Genomic DNA, 15216 nt, shown 5'->3' on the forward strand with positions numbered 1-15216 from the left:
GTCTTGGTAATCTTCAATCTTTCCGGTGGGGGGGGGAACACATATAAAAATGGCAGTCGGCAAAAAGCCAGTGCGTGACGGTGATATTGCTACAAGGCGACTGACGTCACCATAGATGATTGGCTTAAAACGAGGGGCTCTCAGAGTAATGGCTGGTACTCTCATACGCCGAGACCACCCCCAATTCAGATAATGGTAAGGGAGATTGCCTATTTTAAGTGGTTGTATATGTGGCGCTATAGAAGGCCCACACGAGGGCTTAAAAGAATTCTGCTGGCGTCCCAACCCGACTGGTAGAACCTGGCTCTCTGAGCTCTTCCTGCTGGTAGTGGAGAGATGGTGACTTCAGCCCACACCTCACAGGATGGGGCTTTTCGGGGACAATGATTACCGTCCTGATTCAGGTGACTATGTCTTTGTCACTTATTTAAAGACGGGCACTGAATGTGCTTTTGTGCCTCCACACACACCTGTAGTGTTGCTTAACCCCTTCCCTGTACGCGCTAATCACCTTAACACCTCGCCGTGTCGCTAAAACTCACCTGCGTCACTGAACTCCTTCCTGGCTGGAAAACCTGTAGCTGCTTTTTAACCCCTTCCTTGCCGAGAGCCTGCACGACATCCCACAAACCCCCACGCAGGGTCGTCGCGTAAACCTTTCCTTGCTGGAGACCTGCAAGGACGTCATTTAACCCCTTTCCTCTCCATCACTGGGCTATTGAAGTGATGCCCCCTTAGGTGCTAGCGTTGACATCGCGCTTGTTACGAGCTAATCCGATAATGGGTGTGACATCACGGCTCCGCCCCCTGCTCTGTCGCTCTGACCCAGTTTGGTTTCACCCCATTCTCCCATCACACCGTTAACGTGTGTTCTAAAGCTACCTCGGTGACCAGGCTCTGGTGCAGGTTGGGATCCGCCGCCTGTGCAATGCATTCTGGGCTTCGTAGTCCAGGGCTGCAGCCATGTCATAGAATTCTTGGGGGGGGGGGAAGCAAGTTAATGTTAAAATGTTTTGTTTTTTATCTTGAGCGAGCCAATGGGGTCATTAAGTGTGCTGTGCTAGTGCTAAGCAGCTTTCTACTGCAAATCTAGAATTCATATGCACTGCGGTCTCCGTGCTGCTTTAACTGTACAATCTGGTGTCCCTTTTGCTGTCAATGGCCCCTCTGTCTCTGTAAATTGGGGAGATATTTTGCTGTAGAGACCTGCTCATCTTAAACCCAGTAAATGCTGGGGAGTCTTGCAAACCAGAATATTGCAGGTCGTTCCAGCACAGCTGGGCAAGCAGCGCTCCCCTGAGGTGTGAAAAAAAAAAAAGAGGGGCCTTGGTTTTCTAACCTTTACCCCTTCAGCTTTAGAGGGGCCTGCAATGCATCACTCGGCAAAGCAATGTGTCGCCAGCCTCTCTGGTGCTGAAGACTTTACATGGCCTCCCTAGTGTCTGTAAAGAAATGGGAATATCCCCCCCTAATATCTTCCCCTTGTGGTTGCACCTCAGTTGTAGCAGCTATTGTGGGTGGGTTTATTTTTGCCAGATCTCAGGTGGGTAGGGGGCCCTCCCCTCCAACTCCCCTGGATTCGCAGCACGTGGGGGCAATGAAGGACCCGCCTGTACAAGGTGTTAGTTGCAGACTGCCCCCTCGGCTGTAGGCCCCCCATCCCCCCACACACGGAATCCCATCTATAAATACCTCTGCTCAGCACCCCGGTCTCCGCACCTTCTTATGTGCGTATACATACGTCTGTGTATATATGCGCTGGTGTGTGTATGGTTGCCTGTGTGTATTTGTACGAAGGATGGGCAAGTTTGCAGGTTCGATACCCGCACTTCGCAATTAACGACCTTTGATTTGAATTCCGGGTCTAGCAGGTTGAGAATTGGTTAATGGAATACACCTTCCAATTCCAGCGAAAATGGAGAGCACAACCTCCCCCCCCCCCCCCCCCCAAAGGCTCATCCTCTATTTTTAATTTTAGACTGGTAGAAGATCTTTAAATAAAAACAAACAAAACTGCAACTGTTTCTTTCTTGCCCACCATTAAAAAAAACCTCTAAAAAATAAATAAAATCGTTTGGGCAAAACGTGAAAATGTTGTAAAACCAAAACATTTTTAGAAATAAAACCACTGAAAGTGCCCACCCTTAGCTGGTGTTCGTATATTAGGTATAGATTTGTGTGCTGTGTGCCTAGATAGATGTGCGTGTCTGGGTTGGTTCAGGGCACCCATTTATGATGGTTTAGAAGGCAGTCCCACATAGCAGTCAGCAATATATACATTTTCTGCATAGCGGTGGTATTGGATTCCACAGAAATCCCCCTTTAAAGTAACCGTCTTATTTGTATTTTGTGAAAATAAATGTTTTGCCTTTGGCCAGGAACACGGCATATGAGCATAATGGCTACTTCTGTTTGACCAATGATGGCATCATAATTACTGTTGCAGACAAAGTAAAGAAAAAAAGAGCCATTTACTTGTGGTGTTGAGGGCGGACCTCCTTATCACCAGAAGACGTTAGAAATTGTTACTGCCTTCCAAGGCCTTGAAAATATCAAAAGTTTAACATTTAAAAATACTTCTACGTTCCAATATGTGCCAACCTGTTTTATTTAAAACAGCGGTCTGTGCTGATGGGAAAAATGTTTTAAATTGACTTTTTATTATTTCAAAAGATCTTTTTGCCGTTTCCAAAGCTTCTTTTGTTTATATTTTACATTTTAATGGACCTTTTTGGGAGATATAAGCGGTTGAGTATATAAAGTGCCCGAGAGGTTAAAATGGAGCCCATCGAAGTAAAGGTTATCGTGCTCATCGCAGAAGCTAGAGATTATGAAAATCATGATTTTTAACACACACAAAAAAATAAATCTGGGAGCATGTCGTTAACTTTGAATTTAACCCAAATAGGGTTGGGGGGCGGGGGGAGAATAGCTGTTTTAGCCTATTAAACATGTCACAATCCTTTAACTTGTATCCTAAGAGCGACTTCCCCTTTCAAAATAAAACCCAAGCGTGTATCTGCACATGTACCACAAGCCCCCTAAACGGCACCATTTATGGTCACGTCTGACAGTGGTTAAAAAGCAGACAAGGATTCTGGGTAATGTCAAGCAAAAGAGCACACACTTGTGTCCAGCTGTACTGGAACATGCATGGCTGTTGAGATTAACCAGTATTTCAACACTGGCTCCTGCGCTTTACAGAACAGACAGAACCCGCAGACTTATTATACAATACAGGGTAAATGCACCAAACATACATGGTAAAATAAGGGGGGGGGGGAGATAATTGGTTTCCCAAAGAGCGTATGTATGTATAGTTTTATTTAAATAGTGCCAACCATGTACGTAGCAAAATGTACAATACATGGGCAATACTTTACAAATAACGGATAAGTGCAACAGGTAAATAACAGACGGCACAGGGAGACTGCCCCGAAAAACTGCATATAATCTTACTTTGAAAAATATGGGCGGTGTGTCTAGTGCAAAAACATAGCATAGAATATTATTAGATTGCTTTGAACTGCGTTTTGCAAACGTGATAAACCTTTTTGCTAGTGGTTACGGCATAACCCGTTAGTACGCATGCGTTGTTCAGAATTGGCACGTAAAAATACCACATTCACATCTCAGACAGGTCAACCAACCTGATTATTACCATTACCATTATCTATTAGAATACAATGCTTTACTGCAGCCAGGGATTCTGGGTAATGACATGCAACTGAGCACTGTGCCTCACTACTTATTCAGAGTACAGAGCCAGTAAACCTATTCGCAGCCAGCTAAGTTGTTAGTTTTTCTAAAAACCCGGGCAGTGAGGTGTCCCACTTTATTAAACCATGCTCGGGTCCATTATGTGGTACCAGCTGCACGCCACTTGTGACAGCCCTTTTCCGCAGACCAGTCCTTTATCTTTGTCTCTTCGGCCAGAAAGCCATGATGGTTCCTGACGTTACCGGTGACGTCTGCCTCCGAAGATTCAGATGTCCTCTTCCTGTTCCCTCCTTGGCCAGAAGGGCCTAAGTCCTGGTGGGGTTCAGCCCGCGTGCTTACTAAACCAAACGTGGTAATTTCTCTCGTGAGAGGGAGGGGCGACCACAGACCTGCCACATAGTCTTTCTCTGCAGAAAGGTGGGGGGACAATCCTACTGCCAAACAAACAAATCCATGGTGTGAGTGCTTCAGTGTGCCGTATGATGCACTGTAGAAGTGCTCTAAAAATGTGCATGAGTAAGTACCAAAATATCCCGCTACCTCCCAGCCAGAGAGGTGCCAGTGCGGGGAAACCTAACCGCCTGCAAAAATATTCCGTGCAGGTGCCGAGTGCTCTAGTGATGGAGACTAACATCCCAACCCGAAGGTGCAGCCCCGTGGGACCCCCAGGGTGCCGAGAGCTGGTGTGCTAGAGTAAAATGCCGGGCCTGTCTTGTATCCGCATTCTCAGCCAGGTCAGCGGATCAAGTGCATCCTGTGAAACCCGCCCTTCACAGGGCAGGTGCTGCACTTGATCTTGGCCAAACGTCCGAGAAGCAACAGCTGTTTTGGGTCTCATCGTTGTGTGGGGAGGGTTACTGGCTGCCCAATGCGAAGCTGCTAATGGCTCCAACCGGACACAAAGTCATTTATGGCAAGTAAAAAAAAAAAAAGATGTGGCAAAAAACCTTCACCGTGCAGCAAATAAGTAAATATGAAATCATGTCAATAGGAAATTCTACAGCAGGTGGAGCTGGTGTGTAAGAAGTGTGTGCCACGTGCTTTATGCGTGTCATTGTGAACGTGCATAGTGTCAGCCAGTACTAAGACAGCAGTGGGGCATGGCTATTTTTGTATAGGAACTGAGTTCCAACACATTGTTTTAGGATCAACCTTAGGCTGCGGCCATACTTAGCGCAAACCAAAGGCCGTGCCTCTAGGAGGCAGGCCACAGAGCGCGCGATCACGCGACAACGTTTTTTTGCTGAGCAGTATTGGGGTGCAGAGGCAGGACTGTGTAAGGAGGTTAGTATAGAAATAACGGGGTGCTGGACAGTATTGGGGTGCAGCGGCAGGGCTGTATAAGGAGGTTAGTATAGGAATAATGGGGTGCTGAGCAGTATTGGGGTGCAGCGGCAGGGCTGTATAAGGAGGTTAGTATAGGAATAACGGTGCTGAGCTGTATTGGGGTGCAGCGGCAGGGCTGTATAAGGAGGTTAGTATAGGAATAACGGGGTGCTGAGCAGTATCGGGGAGCAGCGGCAGGGCTGTATAAGGAGGTTAGTATAGGAATAACAGGGTGCTGGGCAGTATCGGGGTGCAGCGGCAGGGCTGTATAAGGAGGTTAGTATAGGAATAACGGGGTGCTGGGCAGTATAGGGGTGCAGCGGCAGGGCTGTATAAGGAGGTTAGTATAGGAATAACGGGGTGCTGAGCAGTATTGGGGTGCAGCGGCATGGCTGTATAGGGAGGTTAGTATGGGAATAACAGGGTGCTGAGCAGTATTGGGGAGCAGCGGCAGGGCTGTATAAGGAGGTTAGTGTAGGAATAACCGGGTGCTGAGCAGTATTGGGGTGCAGCGGCCGGGCTGTGTAAGGAGGTTAGAATAGGAATAACGGGGTGCTGAGCAGTATTGGGGTGCAGCGGCCGGGCTGTGTAAGGAGGTTAGTATAGGAATAACGGGGTGCTGAGCAGTATTGGGGTGCAGCGGCAGGGCTGTATAAGGAGGTTAGTATAGGAATAACGGGGTGCTGAGCAGTATTGGGGTGCAGCGGCATGGCTGTATAGGGAGGTTAGTATGGGAATAACAGGGTGCTGAGCAGTATTGGGGTGCAGCGGCATGGCTGTATAGGGAGGTTAGTATGGGAATAACAGGGTGCTGAGCAGTATTGGGGTGCAGCTGCATGGCTGTGTAAGGAGGTTAGTATAGGAATAACGGGGTGCTGAGCAGTATTGGGGTGCAGCGGCAGGGCTGTGTAAGGAGGTTAGTATAGGAATAACGGGGTGCTGGGCAGTATCGGGGTGCAGCGGCAGGGCTGTATAAGGAGGTTAGTATAGGAATAACGGGGTGCTGGGCAGTATCGGGGTGCAGCGGCAGGGCTGTATAAGGAGGTTAGTATAGGAATAACGGGGTGCTGGGCAGTATCGGGGTGCAGCGGCAGGGCTGTATAAGGAGGTTAGTATAGGAATAACGGGGTGCTGAGCAGTATCGGGGTGCAGCGGCAGGGCTGTATAAGGAGGTTAGTATAGGAATAACGGGGTGCTGAGCAGTATCGGGGTGCAGCGGCAGGGCTGTATAAGGAGGTTAGTATGGGAATAACGGGGTGCTGAGCAGTATTGGGGTGCAGCGGACGGGCTGTGTAAGGAGGTTAGTATGGGAATAACGGGGTGCTGGGCAGTATTGGGGTGCAGCGGCAGGGCTGTATAAGGAGGTTAGTATAGGAATAATGGGGTGCTGAGCAGTATTGGGGTGCAGCAGCATGGCTGTATAGGGAGGTTAGTATGGGAATAACAGGGTGCTGAGCAGTATTGGGGTGCAGCGGCAGGGCTGTATAAGGAGGTTAGTATAGGATTAACGGGGTGCTGGGCAGTATTGGGGTGCAGCGGCAGGGCTGTATAAGGAGGTTAGTATAGGAATAACGGGGTGCTGGGCAGTATTGGGGTGCAGCGGCCGGGCTGTATAAGGAGGTTAGTATAGGAATAACGGGCTGCTGGGCAGTATTGGGGTGCAGTGGCAGGGCTGTATAAGGAGGTTAATATAGGAATAACGGGGTGCAGCGGCAGGGCTGTATTGTGTGTGTGTGTGTGTGTGTGTGTGTGTGTGTGTGTGTGTGTGTGTGTGTGTGTGTGTGTGTGTGTGTGTGTGTGTGTGTGTGTGTGTGTGTGTGTGTGTGTGTGTGTGTGTGTGTGTGTGTGTGTGTGTGTGTGTGTGTGTGTGTCCCTTCTTGCCCACAGCTGCTGTCAGCAGAGGAGTGAAAAGTGATGAGTGCAACAGCTGCAAGAAACCCAGCCCCAGCCCGGCCCTGGGAAGAGAGCCGCAGCATAACCGCGAATCTGCAGCGCAGAGCATCGCTTAACCCCTTGTCAGCCGCAGACCCGCAGAGCGTCACTTCAGACCTGCAGGGCTATAAAAGGCTGCAGAATATGCTTTAATCCTTCTAGTGTCGCAATGACCCGCGGGTGGGGATTCTGCAGAGCGTTGCTTAAACCCCCTCACCGTTACGCCGACCACGCTTAACCCCAACACGCCTGGGTAGATCTCTGCTCCTGACCGCTACTTGATCCCGCCATTTTTAGAGCATTGCTAATCCACCGTCCCCTGCTTCAGAGACCAGCAGAGGCGACATTTAACCCTTTCCCTGCTGGAGGGACCTACATGTTATTATTAGCCGTGTTATCGCTCAGCATCATACATTTGCCGAGCGCGTCTGTTTTTAACCCTTTCCCGCGTTAAGAGAGAGCCCGCGGACTTGCATCGGTTAACCCCTTCTCCTCCAGAGATGATGTAACCCCCCCCATTCTTTTCTCCGCCGCCCCCCCTTGGCACACAAGTGCGCCCGCTGGTCTCGATCTGTTGCTGCGAAACTTAGCGTTGTCTCTTTAAAAGGCTTGGTGCCAGCTTGTAGACAGAGGCTCATTCAGGGGTATAACGGGGTCTGTGGGACCCTTTGATAAGATTCCCCCTCTGCCTGCAGGGAAGAAAAGATTTTTAGCATCTGTTTTGTGTGGGGAAATAATGCTCACTCTGTGTCTGAGAGAGAGAGGGAGACGAGAGAGAGAGAGAGAGAGAGAGAGAGGGGGGGGGGGGGAGAGAGAGAGACAGAGAGGGAGAGAGAGAGACAGAGAGAGAGAGGGAGGGAGGGTGAGAGAGGGAGGGTGAGAGACACACAGAGAGAGAGAGAGACAGAGAGAGAGACAGAGAGAGAGAGGGAGGGTGAGAGAGGGAGGGAGGGTGAGAGAGGGAGAGATAGGGAAGGGGGAGAGAGAGAGACAGAGGGGGAGAGAGGGGGGAGAGAGGGTGAGAGAGGGAGCGGGAAGAGTCCGCTGTCTGCGTCTGCAGGCAGAATTGTGCCCGGTAATATTGCATTTTAATCATATGCAAATTATTGAGTATTACATTAGTTATTTACAGCAGAATAATTATTTAAGAGGGAGGATTGGCTAAAATATGCACGGAATCGAGTTAATCCCTTTAACCAAATTCAGGCGTTTATCTTCTAACTACTTATTGATATCACCCGGTAAAATAGCATATGTTTATTTTCCTTTATATCTATAATGGCGTGTATAGAGGCAGGGCCCCCCAAATACAAAATGCTAAATAAATCTAGATTCTACCGGAGCCCCCCTCTCTTTCTCTTACACCTCCCCCACCCCCTCTCCCCCGTCACACACCTACTCACTCTTTCCTCACCCCTCTCTATTTCACTCCTCACATTTCTCCCCCTCTCTCACTCCCCCACCTCTCCACCCTCCCTCTTACACCCCCTCTCTCTCACTCAATGCCCTCCCTCTGTCTCTCCCCTCCTCACACGCAATCCCCTCTCACACTTATTCAATCCCCCCTCCCCCCCATCACAATCATTCCACCCACCCTCTCAGAATGTTACCTTGGGGTGGGGTGGGGTGGGGTGATGAAGAGGGCGGCTCCCGACGCCGCCAACCAGGTAGACCGGCAGAGGGGGGGAGACAGCACTGTTGGGGCCTCTGCTTCCTGCCAGACCGGCAGCCGGATGAGGGAGTCGCCGGCCGGGCCCCCCGCTCTCTCGGGCCGCCCATGAATTGGGGGATCCGGGGGAACGCATCTCCAAAAATACTGGACACAATGGTGAAAGGTGCGACACGCTTGAGACACACACAGCCCTCTCACCTCTCTCTGCTCCATGCTGTTTCCTCCTCTCCCTGGCTCCACCCCCAGGCTCCTAAAACTTCCTCCTGATTGGCTGATGCTGGGTTATGCAGTCAATCAGGATGGAGGAAGCTGCCCAGACCACTAGCAACAGCGCTGCTCTCTCCCTGCTCGGGGAAATCCCGCGGCCTCCCAAGCCGGTCAGGTCACTATGTCCAGAGAGGTGATACCGGTATACACATACATGTCCAGAGAGGTAACACCGGTATACACATACATGTCCAGAGAGGTAACACCGGTATACACATACACGCCCAGAGAGGTAATACCGGTATACACATACACGCCCAGAGAGGTAATACCGGTATACACATACACACCCAGAGAGGTAATACCGGTATACACATACACGCCCAGAGAGGTAATACCGGTATACACATACACGCCCAGAGAGGTAATACCGGTATACACATACACGCCCAGAGAGGTAATACCGGTATACACATACACGCCCAGAGAGGTAATACCGGTATACACATACATGTCCAGAGGTAATACCGGTATACACATACATGTCCAGAGGTAATACCGGTATACACATACACGCCCAGAGAGGTAATACCGGTATACACATACAGGTCCAGAGAGGTAATACCGGTATACACATACACGCCCAGAGAGGTAATACCGGTATACACAGACACGCCCAGAGAGGTAATACCGGTATACACATACACGCCCAGAGAGGTAATACCGGTATACACATACAGGTCCAGAGAGGTAATACCGGTATACACATACATGTCCAGAGAGGTAATACCGGTATACACATACATGTCCAGAGAGGTAACACCGGTATACATATACATGTCCAGAGAGGTAATACCGGTATACACATACACACCCAGAAAGGTAATACCGGTATACACATACACGCCCAGAGAGGTAATACCGGTATACACTTACACGCCCAGAGAGGTAATACCGGTATACACATACACGCCCAGAGAGGTAATACCGGTATACACATACACGCCCAGAGAGGTAATACCGGTATACACATACATGTCCAGTATTACCTCTAACGTTTTACTGGACAGTGTCCAAATACAGGACAGTCCGGTTCAATACTGGGAACCCTGAGTATAAATGCGTCTGGATGTATCTGTATATATTGTGTACGTGTATATCTATAAACAAGGGTCTGTATGGGGGACATATTTATTTATTTTTTACCCTTCAAATTGTTTATTACGTTTTGTAAAGAAACAGAAAAGCAAAGGAACAACATTAATGTAAAAATATTACGGGGAGATAAAGGCGAAGCCGGGGAGGGGGAAATTGACCAAAATTGAGCAATTACCTTAAAACTAATCACAGCATTATGTTCTCATTTACTTATCCAGGTTCATCTCTTCTTGTCTTTCAGGCCAGGGGGGCTCAGCTCCAGTCCTCAAGCCCCCGCCCAACAGGTTAGGTTTTCAGGATATCCCTGCTTCAGCGCAGGTGGCTCAATCAGTCGTGCTTCAGCACAGGTGGCTCAATCAGAGGCTCAGTCTTTGACTGAGCCTCTGATTGAGCCACCTGTGCTGCAGCACGACTGATGGAGCCCCCTGTCCTGAAGCAGGGATATCCTGAAAACCTTGACCTGTTGAGGCAGCTTGAGGACTGGAGCTGAGCCCCCTGGGTTGGGTCCCTCCAATGGGGATATAGTGGAACCTTCCTCCGCTTTGGATTCTTTTGGGACCTCCGTGGCTTTAAGGTCGTTCATACGTTCCCATCACCTATGGGTTACCCATGGATTTGTAACATTTCTGCCCAGTGTTCCTTAAGAACGATGTTATTCTTTCCACCCGCATCACCTCCTCGATTATATTGAAGGAGCCGTGGTCTCTTTCCACGGGGCTGCCACGGAGCATCTTGCTGCAGTTAAAACATGTGTAATTAGTTTATGGACGGCCAGGTTTAAATGCACACACGTGCCATATCCATGGGGGACATTTCTAACCATTTCCCGGCTGCTAAAATAGGGGCAGCACAAATGTATCAAGAAATAAAATATACATATATGTATTTTTGATGACAGTTTTGCATTGTGTATGGGACAGAAAGGGGCCCAGGGATCGGTATAATAAAGGATAAGCCCCCGGAGGCACGTCTGGCCACCAGATCCCGGAGCGACCTTGTTTTTAGGGGCCCCGGTAGCCCCTTGCATCCCATGTAAATCCCTTGAAAAAGAACGCTGCGATGTTCGAAATGCATTGGATGGGTCTTTTGCCACATTAAAGTGCCCTTTTAATCATTTTTTTGTCCTGGGTTCTTCCTGCTCCGTTTGTGCTGGTGCGCTTTTTGGTCTCCCTTTTCCCTGTATTGCATTGAGTAGCTGCACAGCCTGCCTGCCTGCCCTACCAGGATGTGAGTACTTGTATATTTTTCAGGGGAACCTGCCAATGAGACTGATGGTGAGTGGGTTGCACCACACACCACCTGTCTTCAGGAGGATAGTACCCATTATATGACACAATAGGTACTATATCAATTGTTAGTAGCCTGGTACAGTGGTTTGGCTTATTATCATTTTGAGATATACCTGCATTTGAGCGCTTCAGCTATTTTCCATATCCCATGTAAACTGTATTCTTTATTCCTGAGGTATATAAACTGTACTGAGTGTAAAACGGCACGATTTAAAGCAGAGCCGAGGTCTCTGGGCACGCGGGGCTGAGAAACCCTTTGTGCCGCCCGCATGTCCAGAGAAAATGGCTGGGGCTGGTGGGGGAGGGCAGGTGAAGGGACGAAGGAGAGAATGGGCGGGAGGGGGGGGGGGCGAAGATAGGGCCAGAGGACCATCTGCCCGAAAAGCAGCACATTTGGTTGCTTCCCCAGCCAGAGCGGCGCCAGCCTAGCAGGGGGATATCCTGCCAGCCGGGGAAGCCGTTGCCGAGCTCCTGCTGGTGGGCGCTGCTCCCATTGGTCCGTTTCTATTTCCCTCCAAAGCCCTTTAACTCTCTCAGCCCCGCCCCCAGCCCTGATTAGCCAATGGAGGTGAGCCCCCGTGTCCTGATTGGTTCCTGAGCAGCATCTGCACTGCGATTGGTCGCTGGCCCTTCTACCATGATTCCTATGGTAGCGGGGAATCTATTTAAGGAGAACCCGAATAGCGTTCCGGAGCTCGTTCTGATCCCGACGTGGAGGTGAGTTAAGCGGTGCGCTCCCAGGCTGTGTCGGAGACAACGAGGCTGTGAGCCTAACCACGCAGGAAATGTGAAAGTGCTGTTGCGTTACGGACTGTGTGTTGCCAGAGAAGTGGAGAGCAGGACTTTTAAGTTGGAGATTTGGAAGTGCTCCGCTGAGAAGAGCAGCAGAGAGGTCAGGATAGTCCCTACCCCCACAGGAGTGTGAAAGCAAACCCTTCGTAAACCTTCAATGTGGTGCTCAGCACCTAGCCAGCTAGGGTTCCCCCCGTATGCCCCTATTTTAGTGAGTATAGCTCTGATCTGTGTGTAACCCTCTTTATTTAACCTCAGATTATATGGCCTACCACTGAGGTGGGAGTCTGAGTCCTATGGGTTACTGTTTAATTCTTATAGTGTGTGGTACATGTTGTGTGAGACTGTAGTGACAAGACACAACACAGTGGTAATGAATTATAACAAGCTTTATGTACTCGTAGCTATAATTTGTTACGTTACATATCTCATATAAATCAGTACGGTGACTCTTAATCTCAGAATCACTCTACACACATATATACTTAAACAAACTATACCAACGGTGCGAACGCTGCGCAAACAAATAATAACTTTTATCTCTGTCCGGCCTCCCAATCATGGGGTACTGGCCTGTAGATCCTGGTGTGCTAGCACAATTGTTGCAGCTCATAAACTGGGTGTGTGTTGCAGGCCTGGTGCTTCACAAAGATCAAACTGTGATGGCAATATAACTGCAGTTTATATCCTTTGTGGGTTAGCTCACCCACTCTAACCTGGTAATTCCTGCACAGCTGGGCTCCCTAATCTCTCCCTGTAGTAGCCTCCATCTGCCTGCTTCCCTCTGCATTGTCAGGTACTGGTCTCTGCTGGGCCCTGCAGCATGTACTGGTCCAGTGGGGCAACTCTATCTCTCTCTCTGTGCAGTTCCCTCTCTCTTAGGGATCCTGCATGGACTCTCTGTGCAGGATGGGCCTGCACACCCTCGCTCCCTCAGCTCCCTTTCCAACTGTCACCAACTGTCATACCACTGGCTAAGCACAGTCACATGGTCCAGTGGAATGTAATTCTTAAAGGGGCCCTGCCCTGTGCTGATAGCAGACACACAGGGGGCTACATTTGTTTTTGTGCAGTGTTTGCTGGCTCCAGCTGGAATAAATACTCTTTATTGAACTGCTTTGTTGTGTCTGGTGCCTCTATCCCGGGGTTAAGTTTTGCTCTTCTGTGACAGACTTTATATCCATAAATGTGTCTCCATGGCACTTATTCAATAGGCTGTGAAGCCCCATCCCTGTGCCCGGGAGGATTTGAATCCTATTCATTTGAGTAGAGCTGAAATATTCTCCAGAACTGGGAAGTATCGTGTGTGTGTTTATATTTACTAAGCAGTGCTACTCTACAACTTCTGCCACCGTAAGACACTTTATGCTCCACTCAGGTGACATACATATATAGATATCAAGTACGTCCTCCTATTGTCCCACATAACGCCTCCTCAACCACTTACACACTAACGCAGCCAAGCTTGGCAGACCATGGCCCATATTTTCTAAGTGGTTCTATTCCCCAGGACCCCTCCCAGTGCCAGAAGTCACATTATGACTTATTCAAGGGAATGGGTCTTCTGCTGCAAGAAGGTGTCTTACGGAATAGCATTATTAACTAAATAAGGGCCAATATAGCTTGACATAGCCGCAGCTTCAAAAAGGGAGCAGGAAGCTCCACCAAATGAGCTAAAATGAAACATTCCCATTAAAGCCAATGGGACTGTTTTCCTGTAATAAATCCGACGCAGAATTTTTGCCCCCGTTTTGCAGACGAGAGACTTGTCAGTTGCCTTCAGTGGGATTCCTTTTGGTTTGTAAGTATGGTGCTGGTGTCGGCACTGGGTTTTGCAGCGATGTTAAGCTGGTATTCAGGACTCTCATCCAATGGCACAGTGGGGGAGAGGTGACCAATAAGGAGAGATAGAGAGACTACATAGCATAGATCAGTTATAGAGAGACTACATAGCATAGATCAGTTATAGAGAGACTACATAGCATAGATCAGTTATAGAGAGACTACATAGCATAGATCAGTTATAGAGAGACTACATAGCATAGATCAGTTACAGAGAGACTACATAGCATAGATCAGTTATAGAGACTACATAGCATAGATCAGTTACAGAGAGACTACATAGCATAGATCAGTTATAGAGAGACTACATAGCATAGATCAGTTATAGAGAGACTATAAAGCATAGATCAGTTATAGAGAGACTACATAGCATAAATCAGTTATAGAGAGACTACATAGCATAGATCAGTTATAGAGAGACTACATAGCATAGATCAGTTACAGAGAGACTACATAGCATAGATCAGTTATAGAGAGACTACATAGCATAGATCAGTTATAGAGAGACTACATAGCATAGATCAGTTATAGAGAGACTACATAGCATAGATCAGTTATAGAGAGACTACATAGCATAGATCAGTTATAGAGAGACTACATACTGTAGCATAGATCAGTTATAGAGAGACTACATAGCATAGATCAGTTATAGAGAGACTACATAGCATAGATCAGTTATAGAGAGACTACATAGCATAGATCAGTTATAGAGAGACTACATAGCATAGATCAGTTATAGAGAGACTACATAGCATAGATCAGTTATAGAGAGACTACATAGCATAGATCAGTTACAGAGAGACTACATAGCATAGATCAGTTATAGAGACTACATAGCATAGATCAGTTACAGAGAGACTACATAGCATAGATCAGTTATAGAGAGACTACATAGCATAGATCAGTTATAGAGAGACTATAAAGCATAGATCAGTTATAGAGAGACTACATAGCATAGATCAGTTATAGAGAGACTACATAGCATAGATCAGTTATAGAGAGACTACATAGCATAGATCAGTTACAGAGAGACTACATAGCATAGATCAGTTATAGAGAGACTACATAGCATAGATCAGTTATAGAGAGACTACATAGCATAGATCAGTTATAGAGAGACTACATAGCATAGATCAGTTATAGAGAGACTACATAGCATAGATCAGTTATAGAGAGACTACATACTGTAGCATAGATCAGTTATAGAGAGACTACATAGCATAGATCAGTTATAGAGAGACTACATAGCATAGATCAGTAATAGAGAGAATACATAGC

Source organism: Ascaphus truei, chromosome 19 (assembly GCF_040206685.1).
Source record: "Ascaphus truei isolate aAscTru1 chromosome 19, aAscTru1.hap1, whole genome shotgun sequence".
Classification (NCBI taxonomy): Eukaryota; Metazoa; Chordata; class Amphibia; order Anura; family Ascaphidae; genus Ascaphus; species Ascaphus truei.